Here is a 22,688-nt window from a genome sequence, read left to right on the forward strand (position 1 = left end):
ATTTAGCTAACTTATCTCGACATATTTACAGTTGTTCTTTAATGATATTTAAGGCGTTGAAAGTTGTAAGTATTTTATTTCCCTGATTATCTGGCTATTTCAATCAATGATACGTTTGACTTTGATGCAAACAGAAGCATCTTTCTTTATCTTAATTTTACATTATCATCATGTTGTACATTGAACATTCCTGAGAATTTAACTGAGCTTTTCATTAAAGTGTGCCATCATAATATTTTATCACTTTGTTCATTGTTAATTCATTACTTGCTTTTATGTTAGTCTTCCCACTAACGTGTTATGTGACTTTTTCAGCCCAATGTTTTCTTTACTCTGCTGAATAATTTTAACTGTCGCCAAGAGAGGAGGACTCTACAATGTGTGTCTGGATGCATACTATGAAGGCAGGATCAAGTTTGTGGTGTCTGGGGAGGGTGAATTTGTGCATACTGGGGATGATGGGCTGTTCTTCCCATAATCCTCCTAAAGGGGTTGTAGTCGGGGCTACCGTACTAAATTAATGGCTGATGGCTTTCCTGTAACAGCAGATCTTTTAGAAGACATTCTCAGGATTCCTGGACAGGAGTATCATTTTGCTAAAGACTGCTGTTTGTTGAGGGCAGGACACAGTCACGAATGTGCTTACACTCTTTTCCTGTGGGTAACTGGCTTAGAGCTTAAAAATTTTCGTAAAACTCCTAGGATCTCGCTAAGTCGAGGAATTGTCCAAAAGCCTTCCATAGTATTGGAAGTCCTGATGTGGAGGGGTAAGTCTGCGAGTTTCGTGTAAATCACATTTATTGATTACTGATCCGTCGTGATCAATGGAATTACTTTTATGAGACAGAACACCTGTGACAATTATTTTTTATACCTAATGGATGACATTACTATCATTATAAATTTTTTTGTATTAGTAGGACAGTATAGTCGCATCAGATCAGTAGATAAGGGGAAGAAAAACAGAAATTAATATCACACAGCAGCGAGTCTTGACGCCCCTTACAAATACGTCACTTACTGACTTATACTACTCTATTATCGTGTAGTACGAAAATGAGGCAACCAGTCTGAAAGTACTCGTAGTTTCAATGAATAAGGGAAGTATATTTAAAACGTACTCCTTGTATGTGGTATCTCTTTTACAAAGTAGGCACCTAATTTTCAGGAGAAGGTTCATTTCGCTTTCAAAACAAAAGCTCGTGCATACACACACACACCCACACACACACGTGCACACACACACGCGCGTGCTTACTTATGCTCACGCACAATCAAATTTATCCAAAAATTACGTAAAGATCGTAACTTCCTGCGTGTTGTAGTATTTTAAAGGGGATTCAAAAACATGAAACACCCAGCAGCATATTTACGAAAAATATAACGTAAATCAGCGTTTCTGTACGTGCAGAGACCGAAAGAATCCTCAACTTAATCGCTTCTCACATCTAATTGCTCTCAGGCGTCACAGAGTGGACAGAAAACCATCAGAAAACTAAGACTGATGACTCTGCATTTTACAAGCCTCAGGTGGTGTGAGGTGACGACACGTGTATTTTTGTCCAGTCGACAAAATATAACATGCTTGGAGATTGCGAAACTATTGACTCGCTGCCTAACAAGGTAAATATCCCAGATGTAAATAAATGGTCTTGATGATATTTGGTGGGTATGTAAGTTGGCCCAGATATTGCAAAACATGTTTTTTCGGTTTTTGACCATTTTCACTTAGGAGTAACAACACAACCCAAATTTAATTTGGTGCATGGTGAAGAAAAAAATGTGTGGCCACATAGAACTGTGTGGGGTGGGAACTTGTCAAGCGAGGGAACTAGCACCCAGCCATGACTGACTCAAAGTATTTTACCACAACAAAAAAGGGTGAAATATTTGAACTGAAATCTGAACTTAACAATGATAAGAAAGAGAAGAAGCGGGAAGCTGTTAAAAAGTTATTGCTTCAATGACAGTAGGAAAAGATGTTTCTGCTTTATTTGCTGATGTCGTTAATTGTATGCAGACTGACAATCTCGAACTGAAGAAACTAGTGTATTTATATTTGATGAACTACGCGAAGAGTCAGCCTGACATGGCAATAATGGCAGTAAACACTTTTGTGAAGGATTGTGAAGATCCAAATCCTTTAATCCGTGCCCTGGCTGTTCGAACAATGGGCTGCACTAGAGTTGACAAAATAACTGAATATCTTTGTGAGCCTTTGCGTAAGTGCCTCAAAGATGAAGATCCATATGTTAGAAAAACTGCTGCTGTGTGTGTTGCCAAACTGTATGATATCAATGCCCAGTTGGTTGAAGACCAGGGATTTCTTGATCAGCTGAAAGATCTTCTTCCTGACTCCAATCCTATGGTGGTTGCTAATGCTGTGGCTGCTCTCTCTGAAATAAATGAATCAAGTGCAAGTGGCTCTCCACTCATTGAAATGAATGCACAGACCATAAACAAACTATTAACAGCTCTTAATGAATGTACAGAGTGGGCCCAAGTCTTCATTCTAGATTCTCTTGCAAATTACAGTCCAAAGGATGATAGGGAAGCCCAAAGCATCTGTGAGCGGATCACTCCTCGTTTGGACCATGCAAATGCTGCAGTTGTCTTGTCTGCAGTGAAGGTATTAATGAAATTTATGGAGAATATGGTTAATTTGCTTTTATCAAATTGCCACACATTTTATTTTTTAATTTGGGAACAGAACTGGCCCATAGCGGGAAAACACAGAGTTGCATGGATCAAAGTCAAAATCTGGGATTTGGCTTATCAGGAGAGAGGGGTTTCACGCAATTTAGTGCTGGGAGTAGGATTCCGTTGGGGTTTGAAGTGCTGACTAGCAGACTATAAGAGCTTCCATTAGAACCATTAAATTCGTGTGCAGTTTCAGTATGAATTCTGGGTGAAAAACTTAAAATGGCTACTAAAAAGTGCTTACGCTGTGTCAGTGAATTAATACAGACTGTGTTAGCTTAAGGGCTTCGTGTTGTAAACTACAAATTAGTACCGGCTTTGAGGTATACATTTGTATATAAAAGCGGCAATACAATGGAACTATCATTCATTGCATTTCGCTCATCTGTTGGATGCTCTAGCCTGAACTTGCATTATCTTGAATCTTGTGCGTTGTGAGCAGTTATGATCAGAGGAGAGACGGGTTTCCAATTTTTTTTTTTTAATTTTTCATTTTAGCTATCCTTCGTATGACACACGGACTGCCTCTTTCGTAACGCTGTGGCTGGGCCTGGGCTACCATAGTACGGGGTGTTTCGCGTAACTGGCTTCAACACATACACTCTGTCGACACGTATGCTGATGATAACTTTGTGTAACTTTCTTAGTCGAGAACACACAATCCACCAAGGTAGCATTTGTCTGAAGAAGTCATCAAAAGTGAGTGAACTTTGTATTGGACGATAAATAAACAGGACCACCCCAACAAGGCGCACAACACAGCTCCGAGTAGCAGGAAACAGCAAATCGTCTGTACCGTCTTAGAAACTGAAACCTGATAAAAACGGAATCCCTACGTCCAAAGCATCACTTAGCACACGTAGCGCAACTTTACCAAGCAAAGACTGTAATACGTCCAGCAATCGATAACCTGTGCCACAGAAATCATTTACAACAGCTTTGCTACTGTAAATACGAATAGCTTGAAAGCTGCGTTTTTTACAAATGATTTTCAAAATGACGATTTTGGGAATATACTACAACCCCACTGTGTATTATTACCATAGTAACTGACAAGACAAGATTACACTGATTATAGTGCGCACAGAGGCGTTTCAGGAGTGAATCTTCCTGTTGTATCCTGCCCACTCAACGAATAGGATACCTGCTTTCTCGGATCGCTAGACAATAATTTAAGCAAATCGTATTAACGAAGTTTATTACAAAAGGAAAAGATTACAATACTTAAATTTGTGAGATACAGACGTGTCGCGAACAAAGAGCGACAGACAAACAAGAAATCCCTTCAGTATACACAAATTGTAATACAAGAGAAGTAATACAATTCCTAAGTCGCTGCTATACAAGTGCCTATTCTATCGGTCTAGCTCTATCGGTAGGACGAGAGGAGGCGGAGGTGGCGAATGCTCCATCTCCGTGGGGTCGTCCCGAGGTGTCGTGATGACCACCTCCGGCGGATGCTGTGGCCGCGCTGTGCTCGGGATCCGTGAATCAGGGGGAAGAGCCACAGAAGCATCACCGTGCACATTGTTGTTGTTGTTGTCTTCAGTCCTGAGACTGGTTTGATACAGCTCTCCATGCTACTCTATCCTGTGCAAACCTCTTCATTTCCCAGTACCTACTCCAACCTACATCCTTCTGAATCTGCTTAGTGTATTCATCTCTTGGTCTCCCTCTACGATTTTTACCCTCCACGCTGCCCTCCAATACTAAATTGGTGATCCCTCGATGCCTCAGAACATGTCCTATCAACCGATCCCTTCTTCTGGTCAAGTTGTGCCACAAACTTCTCTTCTCCCCAATCCTATTCAATACTTCCTCATTAGTTATGTGGTCTACCCATCTAATCTTCAGCATTCTTCTGTAGCACCACACTTCGAAACCTTCTATTCCCTTCTTGTCCAAACTATTTATCGTCCATGTTTTACTCCCATACATGGCTACACTCCATACAAATACTTTCAGAAATGACTTCCTGATACTTAAATCTATACTCGAGGTTAACAAATTTCTCTTCTTCAGAAACGCTTTCCTTGCCATTGCCAGTCTACATTTTATATCCTCTCTACTTCGACCATCATCAGTTATTTTGCTCCCCAAATAGCAAAACTAAATCTTTACTACTTTAAGTGTCTCATTTCCTAATCTAATTCCCTCAGCATCACCCGACTTAATTCGACTACATTCCATTATCCTCGCTTTGCTTTTGTTGATGTTCATCTTATATCCTCATTTCAAGACACTGTCCATTCCATTCAACTGCTCTTCCAAGTCCTTTGCTGTCTCTGAGAGAATTACGATGTCATCGGCGAACCTCAAAGTTTTTATTTCTTCTCCATGGATTTTAATACCTACTCCGAAATTTTCTTTTGTTTCCTTTACTGCTTGCTCAATATACAGATTGAATAACATTGGGGAGAGGCTACAACCCTGTCCTACTCACTTCCCAACCACAGCTTCCCTTTCATGTCCCTCGACTCTTATAACTGCCATCTGGTTTCTGTACAAATTGTAAATAGCCTGCCGCTCCCTGTATTTTACCCCTGCCACCTTTAGAGTTTGAAAGAGAGTATTCCAGTCAACATTGTCAAAAGCTTTCTCTAAGTCTACAAATGCTAGGAACGTAGGTTTGCGTTTCCTAATTCTTTCTTCTAAGATAAGTCGTAGGGTCAGTATTACCTCACGTGTTCCAGTGTTTCTACGGAATCCAAACTGATCTTCCACATGGTCGGCTTCTACTAGTTTTTCCATTCGTCTGTAAAGAATTCGCGTTAGTATTTTGCAGCTGTGGCTGATTAAACTGATTGTTCGGTAATTTTCACATCTGTCAACACCTGCTTTCTTTCGGATTGGAATTATTATATTCTTCATGAAGTCTGAGGGTATTTCGGCTGTTTCATACATCTTGCTCACCAGATGGTAGAGTTTTGTCAGGACTGGCTCTTCCAAGGCCGTCAGTAGTTCCAATGGAATGTTGTCTACTCCCAGGGCCTTGTTTCTACTCATGTCTTTCAGTGCTCTGTCAAACTCCTCACGCAGTATCGTATCTCCCATTTCATCTTCATCTACATCCTCTTCCATTTCCATAATATTGTCCTCAAGTACATTGCCCTTGTATAGACCCTCTATATACTCCTTCCACCTTTCTGCTTTCCCTTCTTTGCTTAGAACTGGGTTTCCATCTGAGCTCTTGATATTCATACAAGTCGTTCTCTTATCTCCAACGGTCTCTTTAATTTTCCTGTAGGCAGTATCTATCTTGCCCCTAGTGAGATAAGCCTCTACATCCTTACATTTGTCCGCTAGCCATCCCTGCTTAACCATTTTGCATTTCATGTCGATCTCATTTTTGAGACGTTTGTATTCCTTTTTGCCTGCTTCATTTACTGTATTTTTATATTTTCTCCTTTCATCAATTAAATTCCATATTTCTTTTGTTACCCAAGGATTTCTACTAGTCCTCGTCTTTTTACCTACTTCATCCTCTGCTGCCTTCACTACTTCATCCCTCAAAGCTACCCATTCTTCTTCTACTGTATTTCTTTCCCCCATTCCTGTCAATTGTTCCCTTATGCTCTCCGTGAAACTCTGTACAACCTCTGGTTCTTTCAGTTTATCCAGGTCCTATCTCCTTAAATTCCCACCTTATTGCAGTTTCTTCAGTTTTAATCCACAAGTCATAACCAATAGATTGTAGTCAGAGTCCAGATCTGTGAGAGCGTCTAAGGTCATTGCATCCAGAGGGGGTAAATAAAGGGAGAAAACGGTAAGCCTCCGAGGAGAATGAATTTCAACTGCAACTGCTTGCATGGACGTCGTACACCCCTAAAGGTCTGTGCACCCCAGTGCCGCAAGCTGTTCCTGCACGCGCTTCCTGGCCCGCTTTTAGTGTGAGGGCACCACAGTGGAACACGTGGTTCCAGCGGCCAATAGCGGCGCCCTCGATAGAGTACTTAAGCGCCTGCCTCTTGCGCAGCCAGTGACGTCCCTCCTAAACTTGTCCATGATTACTCCAGTGCCAACTGGGATGCCTACCGGAATTCCATTCACACCCAGGTTGACGGCCACGACCTTACCCTCCAATCTCCTGATGACATCACTCGCACTGCTGCCTTCCTGCGCCAGACCTTGTCTGACGCCGTCGCCACCCATATCCCCACCAAAGCCATCCACCCTCACCGCCCCGCCCTGCCTCCACAGGCCGTCCTTCTCCTTCGAGAGTCCCGCCGCCTCTACCGCTCTTTTCTCGGCGCTCGTGACCGGGATACACTTATCCGCCACCGGCTATTACAACGACACATCCGCAACCTGCTTACTGTGAAGAAACGCCGTGCCTGGCGCCAGACATGTACACAACTCATCACCACGATCCCCATGAACTCTTCCAAGTATTGGTCTGCTTTGCTCCGCATTGCTGGGAACCGCCCCACCCCCCAGTACCCTCTCTCCTTATGACCGTCCCTTTCCTGACAACCTCAGTAAGGCCAACCACTTTGCCTCTCAACTCTCAGATGTTTTTTCCATCCCAGATGTTCCCCACTTTGATTATTCCCTCTTCCCTGACGTCATGGACCGTACGATATGTTCCTCCCCTTGCTCCTAGCTTCCAGTACTTGGGCCACACACCACCATCTGAACTCAACACTCCCATCACTACACAGGACATCAGCCGCACAGTCTGCACTAAACGCAACACTGCTCCCGGCCACGACTGCATTACCTACCACCACCTCAAACACTGCCCTCCCTCCTTCCTATCAGTCCTTGCCACCCTCTACAATGTCATCCTTGCCACTGGCTTCTATCCTGACCTGTGGAAAACCTCCCGTATCCTGATGTTTTCCAAACCCAACAAGCGTCCATCAGATGCCTCTTCCTATCCTCCTATCTGTCTCACATCGGTGTTCAACAAGCTCTCGGAATCCATCCTTTCCCGGCGCATCCATCACCACCTCCGCCAAAAACACCTCCTCCCCAACACCCAATGCGGCTTTCGACCTTCCTTCTCTGCCGATAACCAACTCCTCCGCCTCACTCGTCTCCTCTCCCTCCAGCTTAACTCCCGTCGCTCCGCCATGCTTGTCTCCCTCGACCTCGAAAAGGCATACAACCGTGTCTGGCATCCCGGTCTACTGTTTAAACTCCAAACCTACACCCTTCCTATCAACTACATCCGTCTGATGGCCTCCTTCCTCTCCCACCGCCCCTCCTGTGTTACCATCCATAATGCAGGGCTGTGTTCTCTCCCCTCTCCTCTACTTCCTGTACACGGCAGATATGCCCCAACCCCCTCCCCCCCCACAGGTACACCTCTTGCAATATGCTGATGACACCGCATTCCTCGCCCTCGCTCCTACCCCCCAACGATCCCAACGCGTTCTCCAGAATCGCCTTGACCTTTGTGCTGCGTGGTGTAACCAGTGGCTCCTGAAAATCAATCCTTCTCTGGTCGAACATGGGGGTTGCACCCCTCGATCATCCTCCACACATACTAATCCTTAATCCGTCCCATCCTCTGTTATGCCAGTCCTGCCTGGATATCTGGCCCCCCCGAAGTTCTATAAGTCCCTCCAGATCCTTGAACATCATGCACTCCACCTCGCCTTCTGTATACGCCTCCTGTCCCCCATGCGGATCCCCTATGACCTCATTCCTTTCCCCCATCTGCTCCTATTCATAGAACGTATCCGCATCCTCTACACCTCCCGCCGCCTTGATCCCCCTCACCCCCTGGTTGCCCCTCTCCTCCTCCATCCTCGCCCCCTGCCACGTCGTCACTGTTGTGTCCCTCCTACCCTCCATCTTTACACCCTTCATCTCCTTTCCCAAGGTGGCTTCCATCAACTCCCCCTCCTGGATGATGCCCTCTCTCCCTCCATTTATCCCTCCTATAAACTCTGATCTTCACTTGCCCTCCTTTCCTCTGTCCTTTTCCCTGGCTCCCTCTCCCCTCCTTCCATCCTCTTTTTGCCCCATCTCCCCTCTGTCCCTTGAGTCCTTTTGCATTTCGCTCCTCTGCCTCTTCTCATTCCCTCTCGCATCCGCCCTGCCCCTCTCCCCCCTTATGAGTCCTCATCCTCCTTGGTTCCCCCCCTTTTCGTTTTTTCCTCTCCTCCCTCCTTGTTTTCCCCCTCCTCCAGGTTCCCCCACCCTCCCTCTGCCTTTGGCTCGGGAGTGTCATCTTTGTGCCGCCATTTTCGTGCAGTGTTGTACAGTGAGTGTGTTTACAGTGAGTGTTCCGTGTTGTGTCTTCTGGGAAGTGTTGCGAACGGCCATCATACTGTCGCTGGGTGTGATATTTTATCTCTTGCGAACAGAAACCAGACTGTCGCCATGTTTTTTTTAATTGTGTGTCTCCTATGTTACTTGTCTGATTCCTGTGTATTTTATTAACATTGCCAACCCCCTTTGCTTTCGGTTTTAACCTTTCCGTCATTTTACACTTTAAGTCACCGTTTTATCTCCTGTTTTTCTGGTTTCTCTCTTCTTCTGTTTTTAAAATAGTCTGTCGGCTGGAGAGCAGCGTACTTAGCTGCTGCCAGCCCGCCCCCTTCAGGGGATTTGAAAATCGATAATGAAAAAAAAAGAGCGCAGCGGGTCAGTTTAATCTCGCGTACGTCTTTGGACACATCGCCTCACGTTAGACAGATTACTTACTTATTCTGTGTACAAGTCGAGGTGTTTGTTAGGTTCCCTGTGACTCCATTGTTCGATCTTGTTGTTCGTTCTGCCGTTCGTTGGTCGTGACCGTCTTCTCCCGTTGTGTTGTTGTTCGCGGGCCTCTCCGCAGGTCCCGCCCCTCTTTCCGTCATTTCAACTCCGCGACCGTCCCAGTCGCAGTTACAACAGGTTCCATGAACGGCAGCTTGCTCTAAGTATAGGAAAATGTAAGGAAATCCAGGTGACTAGGAAAACAATCCTGTAATGTTCGAATACAGTATTAGTAGTGGACTGCCTCACATAGTCGCGTCGTTAAATATATAAAAGTAACATTGTAAATATGAAATGGAACGAGAACGGAAGGACAATAACAGGGAAGGTTAACGATCGAAATAGGTTTGTTGGGAGGATTTTAGGAAAGAGTGGTTCTTTTGTAAATGGTACTGCGTACAGAACACTAGTGCCAGCCATTCTTCAGTATTGCTCAAGTGTTTGGAATTCGCAACAGGTCGGATTAGAGAAAGACATCGAAGCATTTCCGCGACGAGCCGCTTGGTTTATTGCTGGTGGGTTTCATTAACTGAAGTAGTTCTCGAACTCAAATTGGAACGCGACTGAGAAAATTTAAGGAACCGGATTTTCAAACTGACTGCAAATCGATTCTACTGCCGCCAACGTACATTACACGTAAGGCTTATAAACACAAGATCAAGGAGGGCCCTTATACACACATATAATAGAACGCCTTTTACGTGTCGCCCTATTTGCAAGTTGAACGAGAAAGGATACGGCAAATAGAGGTATACAAGGTACCCTTCGCCACTCACGATATCGTGGCTTGCGGAGTATTTACTGCATGTAGATGTTCGTAGTAGACCTAATAGTGGCCCAGGGCTAAGCGAGGAAATAGTACGGTGCAATTAGCCCCAAAACCTCAACATCCAAAGTGAAAGTCTCCTTACAGCTCCAGAGTGTTTCATAGAGTCTACATATTGTTTGGTAAAATGTTACATCATTTTAAGCGACGTGTTTGGGGGAATGGGCGGAGAAGTTGGTAAATTATTTGTTTTTATCAGTTTTTCATAAATATTTCACAATTTAATCTTTATTAAATTGTGAACAATAGTAGCCCTGTGCACAATCTTGCTAAACTGAACGGTTCCAGAGTTACATAGGGTTTCAAAATTAAAAATGTTTCGCAATTTCTACGTGTTTTTGTATATATATGACTATTTTTCAAATAGTCTTGTGCTTTCTCAAAGCAAATTGTGATTTTAGTGGCCGGTGGTATGTTAGTGATAAGCCCTTGAAGGAACGACAACCTCACCACCTTCTCAAGGGGCGCTACTTTTTAAGGGAAAAGAGGCTTCCACAGGCCTAGGCCATATAAACCTGTGGTACGCAGAAACCCATTCTGAACACTCTCTGGACAAAGCCACATTAAGTATGAGTATCTGTTCAGAATAAAGGCTTTTAAATTATGAATATATGATATGCATAATAATTATGTTCTATAATTATAACACTTCTAATCATAACATTTTTAAAACTGAGGCTTTTGGAGGCTTTTCTTTCGAAAACAGGCATATTTGGTTATATGTTGCAACCATATTTAATTGAAATTTTTGAATTTCAGGAATTGAGTTCAGGAGTAATATTGAATAAAAATGTAGAATTTAGATGCGACCTATCACTTATATATTCATGTATGATATTCGTGTCCCTGTTAACATATCCTAGGGCTGAACAATTACCACCTTAGCAGTTAGACCCCTCTTTCTGCACTCGCAGTTACGGACGCATGCGTCTCTGCAAGCACACACTATGAGGGACAGTATTTCCCAGGCAGCTGCAGGACGTACTGTTGTAATTGGTCTCAGGTGTTCGCCAATCTTCTCCCACCCGCACTCGAACGTACAGTTCTTCTCATTCAGTCACTGCTGCACCTGGTAGGGTGGTAGGTTCTAAACGAATGCTGCCTGAAAGCTGCTGAAGGGGGAGGGGGAGTGTGGGAGGAGGAAGGGCAGCCAACTTCAACAACAGGCTGCAAGTAACACTGGTGGTGAAAACAATCTAGATCAGAAGTTTCTTGCGAAGAGTGTTGTTGACTTTCACTTTTCTGTACAATGCAATTTTCCCCTTCTTGTATATAGTTGATACAGTGTCTTTTTCTTTGATTGACATTTACATGGATGGATCTTCTACTTTCACATCAATCTTAGTGGATGACGTGATCGGCATAAGTGGCTTCACCTTTTGTGTTTCCTTGTTTGCATCCATAAAATAAAACAGTTGCTGGCCCATAATGAATAATTATGTAATCTGCGTACTGCTTGAAACCTGTCTGTAGGTAGCTGAGTGTCGCCAGACATCACAATGAAGGAGGTGACCCCAATCAATTTTGGTGCACACTTACTCTGAATGTGGTGTGATTGATGATTCATTTGGATCTGGAATCAAACCAGCCATCATTGAAGACTTGCTTCCTTTCCTCATTAGCCAGACCAGTCGTAGATGGATGGAGGATAAGCACATAATACGGATCTAAATATTTCTTCAAGTCTCTCATCATTCCTTACTGTGCACACCATCTGACATAAGAGAGTTTTAGGGTTCACACATTGTGTTGTTGTTAATTATTAGAAACTTGGCTATAGAGGACAGTGATTTAACAGCTAACTTTCTTTTCCAGTGCATCTCATTGAATGTTTGGTTCTCAGTCTCTTTCAAGGCTAGTGTTTCAACTTGAAGCGCTTTATCAGAGTTCACGTTCTCAACTGCTACAACCTCTGTCGATAACGGAGAGAGTTTGGGTGTTTTAGAAAACGGATTGTGTTCCTCAGTCCAAGAAATAAAAGTTTGCAAGTTCTTGCAGTTTCTTTTCTGCCTTGCCTCCTGTAGCTCCACGTTGAGCTCTGAAGAGATGCTGCACACACCTGCATATTCTACCATTGCTTCTCACACCAGAGAACAAGCTGGCATGGACTTAATTCAAGTTGCAATGGTTTTCGCTGTTATTCCTCTGCCTCCGGCCAATCCACAAATGCTATTCGAGGATCTCATTGAAACCGGTTCAATGGTTATGTCACTCCAGACTCCAGATCAAAATTTTCAAGTGCGTCGGATGGTGAAAGAACCACAGTTAACGAACAAGTCGTTTTCTGGTCTCATTTCGTTGTGAAGTTCCAGCGAGTCTTGCTGGTAAACACATGCAGATTTAGCGGTAATGAGAGATTTCCAAACGTCCTCCATAGTTCTTCTTCCATTCATCAACTTGGCTTCTTTAAATACGTCACCAATTTATGTGGCTGTTCTTCAAGCTGCCACAAAAGGGACCAGCAATGGATGAAGCCTAACACCAGTGACTTTTGATCAGCCTTTGTACGCTAAATGTCGTGTAATCGTAGCAAAGGCACCTGATGAAAGCCAATTGAAGTCAGTCTTCATCCGACTAGGAAGTTTTCACTTGTTAATGCATTCCCATGCAGCCACTCCAATCAGGTTTACATTAATCGGGGCCTTCTAGACACGTACGACTCAACCAAAACAAAATAAGTGTTCGGCCTTGTTCATATGACTGTGTTTTTATTTTCAGGGAAGCCATTTTTGTAACAACTGTTTTCGAATATCCAGATGTACTTTGGACTCTAAATGTTTGGAAATCAAACAGGCCTCGTTCTCAGCGTGAGCAGTAAAGGGAAGTGTCAAATAATTAATGACTTCCTGGCTACACAAAAAGATGTAACAAACAATTATCGGTCCACTGGGTGAAGACCGATTGGCTAAGACTGAGGTTTGTCTATTCAGTCTGTTTACTCTAACTCAAAACAAAGATAACGCAATCTGAAATTATCTAATGCTGAATAAACATCGACATTGTACTACGTTGGTGCAGCTGAGAGCATCTGAGAAGACTGGGATTCTGTTTGCCAAAACCAGCGGGTACAGCAATACTACACCCCTTTCTCTATGCGTAGCACTGTCTGAGGTGACAGTCGTGCTGCAACCGTCAGCAGAGCTCTGACGTGCGGCACCTGTAATTCGTTATCATTGCCCCGAAATAAGCAAAGTCGTGGGCTGGATATGTGTTGGATGGATTGCAATTAATCTCTCATGGAGCCCTGAAATATCGGTAGGTGCCAGCATGTGACACTCTCATTCCCCAGTCATACCACTGACCAATTTCATTCACGCACACGGCAGTACACACAGGGAAATCGAATGTCAAGGCGGCAGAGCTAATACGAATAAGATTATAAGATTGTCCTCGGCACAGCGAGTTTTCTGAGATAACTAAGGTCCAGACTGCTGATACAGTTAAGACCAATACCAGTGCAAAGTCATGCTCAGGACGAGTGTCCCAAAGGCAAGTCCCTCATAACGAGAGTTGCGACTAGAATCTCCTCGTCTGACCGTAGTCTCAATCTGAGGACCCAAATTTTTCCGCTCCTCTCATTGCGCCAACCTCAGTAAACTCGTCAAAACTTCGCAAACACTTGGCTCCTATCCAGCTTGAAAATATTCCGACATCACATCAGAAACAAGTGAAGAACTTGGTGTGTCGTTGGAAGATCATCTCAACTGGGTAGAAAATACTATCACAATGTGGTAGAAAACCTTCAATAGAGTCCCTGATTACAAATAGTTTCGAAACGTTTTCCACAGGATGTGAACGTAAACTTAAGCAAGCACTCTTTCTGCCGAACCTCCAGTATTGAGACGTAATTCATCGTGGCACGAGTGGTGAAAACACATGACTGTCAGACATAACCATGAATGCCTATGTGCGTTACATCTGGAGCATCCATCAGTACAGCCTGTCGGCTCTTCATTAGCTCAGTTAGGATCGTTGTGGCCAGACAAGTTACGGGTCTACAGCACGCAGTGTCTACTTTACAGGTTCCCCAGTGTGCCGGCTACCCACTGCCTTCCATTAGAGATTAAACACGACGTCGCAATCGAAACACAAGGTCCTTTTATCTAGTATCCTAGCTCTGCCATCTCGCAATATCATTTGCTTTTGCCACTGTCCGCTTCTGGAAGGCGCTTCACAGCATAATGCAAAAAAATCAAAGTCTTCCTGATTTCCCCAGTATTAAAGTATAATGCCAATCTCCCGTCTGTCAAAAAGCATAGCCAATGCTCCTGTCTTCTGTCAGTCATGACCCTATATCATTGCTTTTCTCTATGAGTCACGCCAGCCTCTTCCTTCATATTCTTTAAATATGTGTTATTACTATCTCCTTTCCCTCCCTTCTGCATTCCTTTCTCTCATGCCTACTGCTGCTAACACTGACAATTAAACCCCACATCCCATAATTTCTTTTATGCTATTTATCATGTGCGAATATTAACTTTGTAAATGTGTCTTTTTTACGTGCACTACTATAGTTTTCAATTTCCAAATGCAGTATTACGTGATTATTCAGATATATGTTGTGTAAAGTTAGTGAATCACCTGGTTAGATTTGATAGAGAGCCTAATGTCCCCATCCGTATGACAGTTTAAATAAATGAGTGAATAAATAAGTTAATATTTTCAAAAATAATTCATTATCTTCAAGGCATATAACCCTTCTGGTTAGACAACCGTACCATACAGTTTTAACTTGTCTTCAATATTATCTGACATTTCCTATAGATCCTTTCCGTCATTTCATAAGGTAGATGAGATTTGCAGATCTTAAGATTAATCGCTTCTTGCTCCAAGATTTTCTGCTCAGTTATTCCGACCAGTTATTTAAATTTCTATACGACTTTAATTTCCCCTTTATTTAAAATCATCTATCACTGATATTTGTAATGTATTTTGTCTTCTCAAAGGAAACCTGTAATCTTACTTTCTCAGCTATCTCTGTTAGTTGATGAATCTTCCTGATTGGTGAGTTACTGTTGTTGAAAAAAATGGCCGAGTTTGGGTCCTAGTATGAATAATTATTCATTCCCATCCTTTTAGCTCCATTCTCGAATGACCTTTTCCAACATACAGATAAAAAGGAGTGGAGAAACTTCATCGAGTTGTTTGATACCAGTTTCAGTTTTGGGAACTATCTGAGTTATTGTCAACGAAATTCACTTTTGCCCCTGTATTGATCAGAACCTGTTGAATCATCCACTACAATCCTTCCATAACATTCAACAGTGACTCACTGTCAACTGAGCCGTGCATGATTTTTTTCAGTGCATACGACCCCACAGTAGTAGCTAACAGACATTTTATGCCTGATAATGTTTGTGAAGTTCAAAATCTGCGGTAGGCAGGAACGTCCTTTCCTGATGTTAGCCTGTTACTCATTAGTCTGTTTATTATGATAATCTTCAATTCAGTTCTGTAGTGTTTACGAGAGCATCTCCCATAGAACAGATACTAATGTAATATGCCTTCAACGGCTGATCACCTTCCGAGCCAACATTTTATGGAGTTGGCGGACTAGGGCCGCAGCCAAACAGAGGATACCCGACCAGATCTCTGTATCTCCTCAAAGAGTTCAGCTGGTATCTTCAGAATATCTTCATTCGCCAGCTTCAGGAACTCTGAAACAATTAATTCCTGTCTACCTACTACATTATTCCTTAGGCCATCCATGCTCTGTTGAATATCTGTCTTAGCTGCGTGGACGCGCGTTTATCGCTATTCGATTGGCTTGTTGTATGGGTAATCTCCCTTTTGGTTCATTCCAATTTCGCAGTTTTCTTAAACACGCTGCCAAGATATTAGAGTGTTAGCCTATTAGATTTTTTGTTCATGCCCAGCATTCCATTTCTTTCTCTGAAAAACTTGACTGGAAATTGATACACTTTCAGCTTAGAAATGAAAATTTCAGTGAAAGCCCTGAAATTGTTCTTTATAATATCCTGATCAATATTTTCCATCTGTTATTTCTAAAATAATTGCGTTACATGTCGAATCACAGGGGCTGCGTGCCTCCGACTTTTACAAAAGGAGTTTAAATCTTCATGTTCCTTCGGGGAGTTTCATTTTTTCAACGAATGTGTTCTACGTACGTAATTTTGGTGCCAGGTCTAGTTGAACCATCTACGTTTCCGTTTGCGACCTTTCAAGATTGAAACATTAGCTGCTTGTTGTACTCTCTACTGTATTGTACTCTCCGTCCAGTTCTTAGACTGAAATGTTAGTTGCTGGTGGCACTCTTCCAGTACTTGTTAATTGATTTTTAATTTTGTCACATCATTTCTGCATTTGTTCTTTCCAGTTGTTGGAATTTTTATCCTTGAGAGTTAATTATCAAAATGATACTTTGTACCTCTCTGTACTTTAATATTCTTAATTTCCTTCATCGCATGCCTTGAATGGGGCGTGTGGACGATTTTTCATCGTTCAAGTTTCCAAGAGGACGCCGTGTCTCCTCCTTACTTAGTTTGCGTTTGATATTAAACTAAACGTTCGATAAAGTTCGAGAAAACCCAATTCAAAATGTGTTGCTCTTTCCGTGCGTAGAATGTTTCCCTGTACCGGTTCATAATTTGCTTCTATTCCGCGTCAGTTTACAGTCGTCGACGAAAATCTTAATATTCTTCGTAGTTATTTTCGCCATCTCCTTCTCGAGGAGGTCCCAAAATTGTTCTTTTTTCTCTGGACTATAGCTGTTGCTCTCACAGATGAGGTGGCCGCATATAAATTGGACAGGGTGAAGCCGCCTCCGGCAGCAAAGACTGAGTATTGACAGGTATTTGATCCTGTAGAAAAATTCACTACTGAGTTGATAAACGTCTTATTTACAGAGAAATCTTTTCCAAACATTGATATATTCTTGCTTATATTCATGGCTTCCTTTTTTTCATAGATCGTATACCCTACATTGACAATAACATTTTCGTCCTTATAATGTGTACCTTGAAACCCAGGATTGTGATGTTTTGGTAGTTCAATAAATTGTAAATCCCTCGTGTTTACCAAATTTTTCCGAATTATTTCATTTTTATCGTACCGATGTAAGAATTTTGTTTCATTTTCAACTTAGTGTTTCTCGATGCGGAGCATCAAGTCCCTCTGACTTCTCTAATAATGTAGCTGCAGGCCTAAAGGATCCAAAGATATGCTTGCACTTCTAACAGTGATGGGTTTCTGCCTACAGTTGCCACCGGGGTTAGTGGTATCTTTTTGACGACTTTCGATGATGTCCGATTGTTGAAGATATGTGGGTCGGATTTGTTCCTTCCCGGTAATAGATTCAAAGTATTATGCCATGAAGCTTGGAGTTCGTTTGCTTTGGACACCTTTGGTACGAATGGTCCTCTTCTGCTTCAAAAGCCGTTGACTTTTTACATCTGTAATTCTGGAAAAGTATGCTTTCAAATTGCTACCAGACGGGGCAGTTGAAATAATTTCTTTCTTCGTTTTCTTTTTTTTCTGTGACAGGCAGAGCCTGGTTCCCTAGTCTTGGACCAGATTGTGGAATTGATTGTTTGTATTATTTGATGGTAATATGTTTGTTATTAGTAAGATGTACAATTCATTCTGATTTAGCTAACTTATCTCGACATATTTACAGTTGTTCTTTAATGATATTTAAGGTGTTGAAAGTTGTAAGTATTTTATTTCCCTGATTATCTGGCTATTTCAATCAATGATACGTTTGACTTTAATGCTAACAGAAGCATCTTTCTTTATCTTAATTTTACATTATCATCATGTTGTACATTGAACATTCCTGAGAATTTAACTGAGCTTTTCATTAAAGTGTGCCATCATAATATTTTATCACTTTGTTCATTGTTAATTCATTACTTGCTTTTATGTTAGTCTTCCCACTAACGTGTTATGTGACTTTTTCAGCCAAATGTTTTCTTTACTCTGCTGAATAATTTTAACTGTCGCCAAGAGAGGAGGACTCTACAATGTGTCTGGATGCATACTATGAAGGCAGGATCAAGTTTATGGTGCCTGGGGAGGGTGAATTTGTGCATACTGGGGATGATGGGTTGTTCTTCCCATAATCCTTCTAAAGGGGTTGTAGTCGTGGCTACCGTACTAAATTAATGGCTGATGGCTTTCCTGTAACAGCAGATCTTTTAGAAGACATTCTCAGGATTCCTGGACAGGAGTATCATTTTGCTAAAGACTGCTGTTTGTTGAGGGCAGGACACAGTCACGAATGTGCTTACACTCTTTTCCTGTGGGTAACTGGCTTAGAGCTTAAAAATTTTCGTAAAACTCCTAGGATCTCGCTAAGTCGAGGAATTGTCCAAAAGCCTTCCATAGTATTGGAATTCCTGATGTGGAGGGGTAAGTCTGGGGGTTTCGTGTACATCACATTTATTGATTACTGATCCGTCGTGATCAATGGAATTACTTTTATGAGACAGAAGACCTGTGACAATTATTTTTTATAACAAATGGATGATATTACTATCATTATACATTTTTTTGTATTAGTAGGACAGTATAGTCGCAACAGATCTGTAGAGAAGTGGAAGAAAAACAGAAATTAATATCACACAGCAGCGAGTCTTGACGCCCCTTACAAATACGTCACTTACTGACTTATACTACTCTATTATCGTGTAGTACGAAAATGAGGCAACCAGTCTGAAAGTACTCGTAGTTTCAATGAATAAGGGAAGTATATTTAAAACGTACTCCTTGTATGTGGTATCTCTTTTACAAATTAGGCACCTAATTTTCAGGATAAGGTTCATTTCGCTTTCAAAACAAAAGCTCGTGCATACACACACACACCCACACACACACACGCACAACACACACACGCGTGCGCACTCATGCTCACGCACAATCAAATTCATCCAAAAATTACGTAAAGATCGTAACTTCCTGCGTTTTGTAGTATTTTAAAGGGGATTCAAAAATATGAAACACCCAGCAGCATATTTATCAAAAATATAACGTAAATCAGCGTTTCTGTACGTGCAGAGACCGAAAGAATCCTCAACTTAATCGCTTCTCACATCTAATTGCTGTCAGGCGTCACAGAGTGGACAGAAAACCATCAGAAAACTAAGATTGATGACTGCATTTTACAAGCCTCAGGTGGTGTGAGGTGACGACACGTGTATTTTTGTCCAGTCGACAAAATATAACATGCTTGGAGATTGTGAAAATATTGACTCGCTGCCTAACAAGGTAAATATCCCAGATGTAAATAAATGGTCTTGATGATATTTGGTGGGTATGTAAATTGGCCCAGATATTGCAAAACATGTTTTTTCGGTTTTTGCCCATTTTCACTTAGGAGTAACAACACAACCCAAATTTAATTTGGTGCATGGTGAAGAAAAAAATGTGTGGCCACATAGAACTGTGTGGGGTGGGAACTGGTCAAGCGAGGGAACTAGCATCCAGCCATGACTGACTCAAAGTATTTTACCACAACAAAAAAGGGTGAAATATTTGAACTGAAATCTGAACTTAACAATGATAAGAAAGAGAAGAAGCGGGAAGCTGTTAAAAAGTTATTGCTTCAATGACAGTAGGAAAAGATGTTTCTGCTTTATTTCCTGATGTCGTTAATTGTATGCAGACTGACAATCTCGAACTGAAGAAACTAGTGTATTTATATTTGATGAACTACGCGAAGAGTCAGCCTGACATGGCAATAATGGCAGTAAACACTTTTGTAAAGGATTGTGCCCTGGCTGTTCGAACAATGGGCTGCACTAGAGTTGACAAAATAACTGAATATCTTTGTGAGCCTTTGCGTAAGTGCCTCAAAGATGAAGATCCATATGTTAGAAAAACTGCTGCTGTGTGTGTTGCCAAACTGTATGATATCAATGCCCAGTTGGTTGAAGACCAGGGATTTCTTGATCAGCTGAAAGATCTTCTTTCTGACTCCAATCCTATGGTGGTTGCTAATGCTGTGGCTGCTCTCTCTGAAATAAATGAAGCAAGTGCAAGTGGCTCTCCACTCATTGAAATGAATGCACAGACCATAAACAAACTATTAACAGCTCTTAATTAATGTACAGAGTGGGGCCAAGTCTTCATTCTAGATTCTCTTGCAAATTACAGTCCAAAGGATGATAGGGAAGCCCAAAGCATCTGTGAGCGGATCACTCCTCGTTTGGCCCATGCAAATGCTGCAGTTGTCTTGTCTGCAGTGAAGGTATTAATGAAATTTATGGAGATGCTTCCATCAGATTCTGATTTTGTGTCAACACTCACAAAGAAGCTAGCTCCTCCACTGGTGACACTGCTTTCTTCGGAACCAGAGGTCCAGTATGTTGCACTTAGAAATATCAACCTCATTGTACAGAAACGTCCTGATGTATTAAAACATTAAATTAAAGTGTTCTTTGTGAAGTACAGTGACCCAATATATGTTAAACTGGTATAAACGGAATATTTCTACAAAATATCCCACCACTATCAATAAATTCTGAGAAATTAAAATTTCCGTTACATCGTCTATCAGAGACATTCTCTTTCCTTATCCATCCATATGTAATAAAGTTGCACCCTGGAACGCCATTTTATGAAATATGTTACACAAAAGTGCTGTAGGAGTATTTTCAACATACCCAATTGAAATACGTTCACGTTCATTATGCTTCTAATTCTTTGCTTTATGTAGCTTCTCTTTATGTTTCCAAATGATATTTTTCTTTAAAAATTCATGATTTTTAGTCTTTCTCTACCATTTCACACATGTGTAAGATATCAATTGAAAATAATTGGTAACTCTTTCTGATAATGCCAAATCATTACAGTAATGATAACGTCCAAGGAAAAGCTTGACACATTTTTTCTTTTGTCAGATATCTTTTGATGTGATCAGACGTTGGTTTATCAAATTTCGGTGGTGTAACGAAAACATTTGGGGCTTCATGTAAGAGGTTCTCGAATCTTCGCTGCAAACTCTCCATTAGGTTCTTTTAAAGGAATGGACAGAGGATAATCCGTTATCAGATCGCACAGGCTCTAAGATGAATTGTAAAACTTTGAGTAACTGATGACAATGATTGCAAAATGGATGTTTTTTTAACCCTTTGTAACACAGTATATACCTAAAATTATAAAATGAAATTTTCTAGATAATTTTTGTCGCTTACATAGTTTATAGTTATAAGCTCTGTTATTCTCTGTTTAAAATTGAATAGTGATTTCGGGCTTGCCTTGAAATACATTAACTATACTTTTCTGGTCAATTGCAACGCCCGCATTTGAAGAATGTCATGACGATCAGTTAATAATCGATAACCTAATATTTTTTGTAAAAGTGCTTCATCTTACCTCAGAGCCATTGATAACACATTTTTCCCAGCGAGAAAGCTGTGCCACTCCACTAACTTGAGGTAATTACGCTTCAAGGATGAAGGGAACTCTGTGTCTTTGACAACTTTCGGTTTTCTTACTGAAACACTTTCGCCTACTGAACAGTTAAATCACATACGATACGATTTCAACGGTTACCGTTAAAAACGGTAAGAGTAACAAACTATCGCTAAAGGGCTTAGTTCCTAAACGAACATGAGTAATGTCTAATTTTACATGTATACAAAATAAATTCTCCGATCCTTGCTATGAAAGTCACTTGCTACGTATAACTTCTCTCTCCTAACGTTTATAGCGTGGTCGAATATCATAGTTCTCGTGATCTGGCATTTTTTGTTTTTATTTTTTTACTTTCTTGCAGGTTACCCTTCCTGTGGCTACAGCCATAAGTTAAACGTAGCGGATGAAAGCTGTGTTTGTCGCCTGTCTGCGAATGTTGCAAACGCTGATCTGTATACCTTTGTTTTGCAGCTGTTTGTGAATGGCGTCCTTTAGGAGCTGTAGATTGGAGATCAGCCCAGCATTCGCCCAAACGAGCGTGAAAAACGGCATAAAAGCCACACTCAGCGTTACTGGTGAACCAGACAAGTAGTCGTGAGTTCAATATTTGCACTACATTCGTGTCTGGTCAACCTCCATGCCTCGCCAGATTCTGTTTTTACAGTATGCTATGATTTCTTAGATCAGTGATATAAAAAAAATTATTTAATGTCTGCCTCTATTCTTCTTGAGACGCAAACAACGCCAAAATACTATTTTAATTTGCTTTAGGGTATCAGTTAATTTGACACTTGAGTCGTCACCAATCCTGTGTTAAAAAGACCCTCAGCATTTTTAAATTTGGCAGAGATTCAAGGAAATATGAAACAAAAGAAAATCCACGATAGAATAATACTGAAAAGCCTCAAAGGATCTAGATCCTCAATATATTCATCCTGTGCTGATGCAGATTCACAAGGAAGTAATGGTTTTACGGATTTGTTTTTACATTTTACATCAAAATATATTCACTAATTCACATTCTTCTCTTTCTTGTGTTCCAGTACCTATAACTCAACTGCGATAAGTACATTCC

General features: G+C 41.5%; 2 pseudogenes; both read left to right on the top strand.

Moving 5' to 3' along the window:
- The first annotated feature begins 1,844 nt into the window (after nt 1-1,844).
- Nucleotides 1,845-19,495, top strand: LOC126263599 (AP-1 complex subunit beta-1-like; annotated as a pseudogene).
- A 167-nt stretch (nt 19,496-19,662) lies between these two features.
- Nucleotides 19,663-20,621, top strand: LOC126263600 (AP-1 complex subunit beta-1-like; annotated as a pseudogene).
- The last annotated feature ends 2,067 nt before the right edge of the window (nt 20,622-22,688 follow it).

Source organism: Schistocerca nitens, chromosome 6 (genome assembly GCF_023898315.1).
Source record: "Schistocerca nitens isolate TAMUIC-IGC-003100 chromosome 6, iqSchNite1.1, whole genome shotgun sequence".
NCBI lineage: Eukaryota > Metazoa > Arthropoda > Insecta > Orthoptera > Acrididae > Schistocerca > Schistocerca nitens.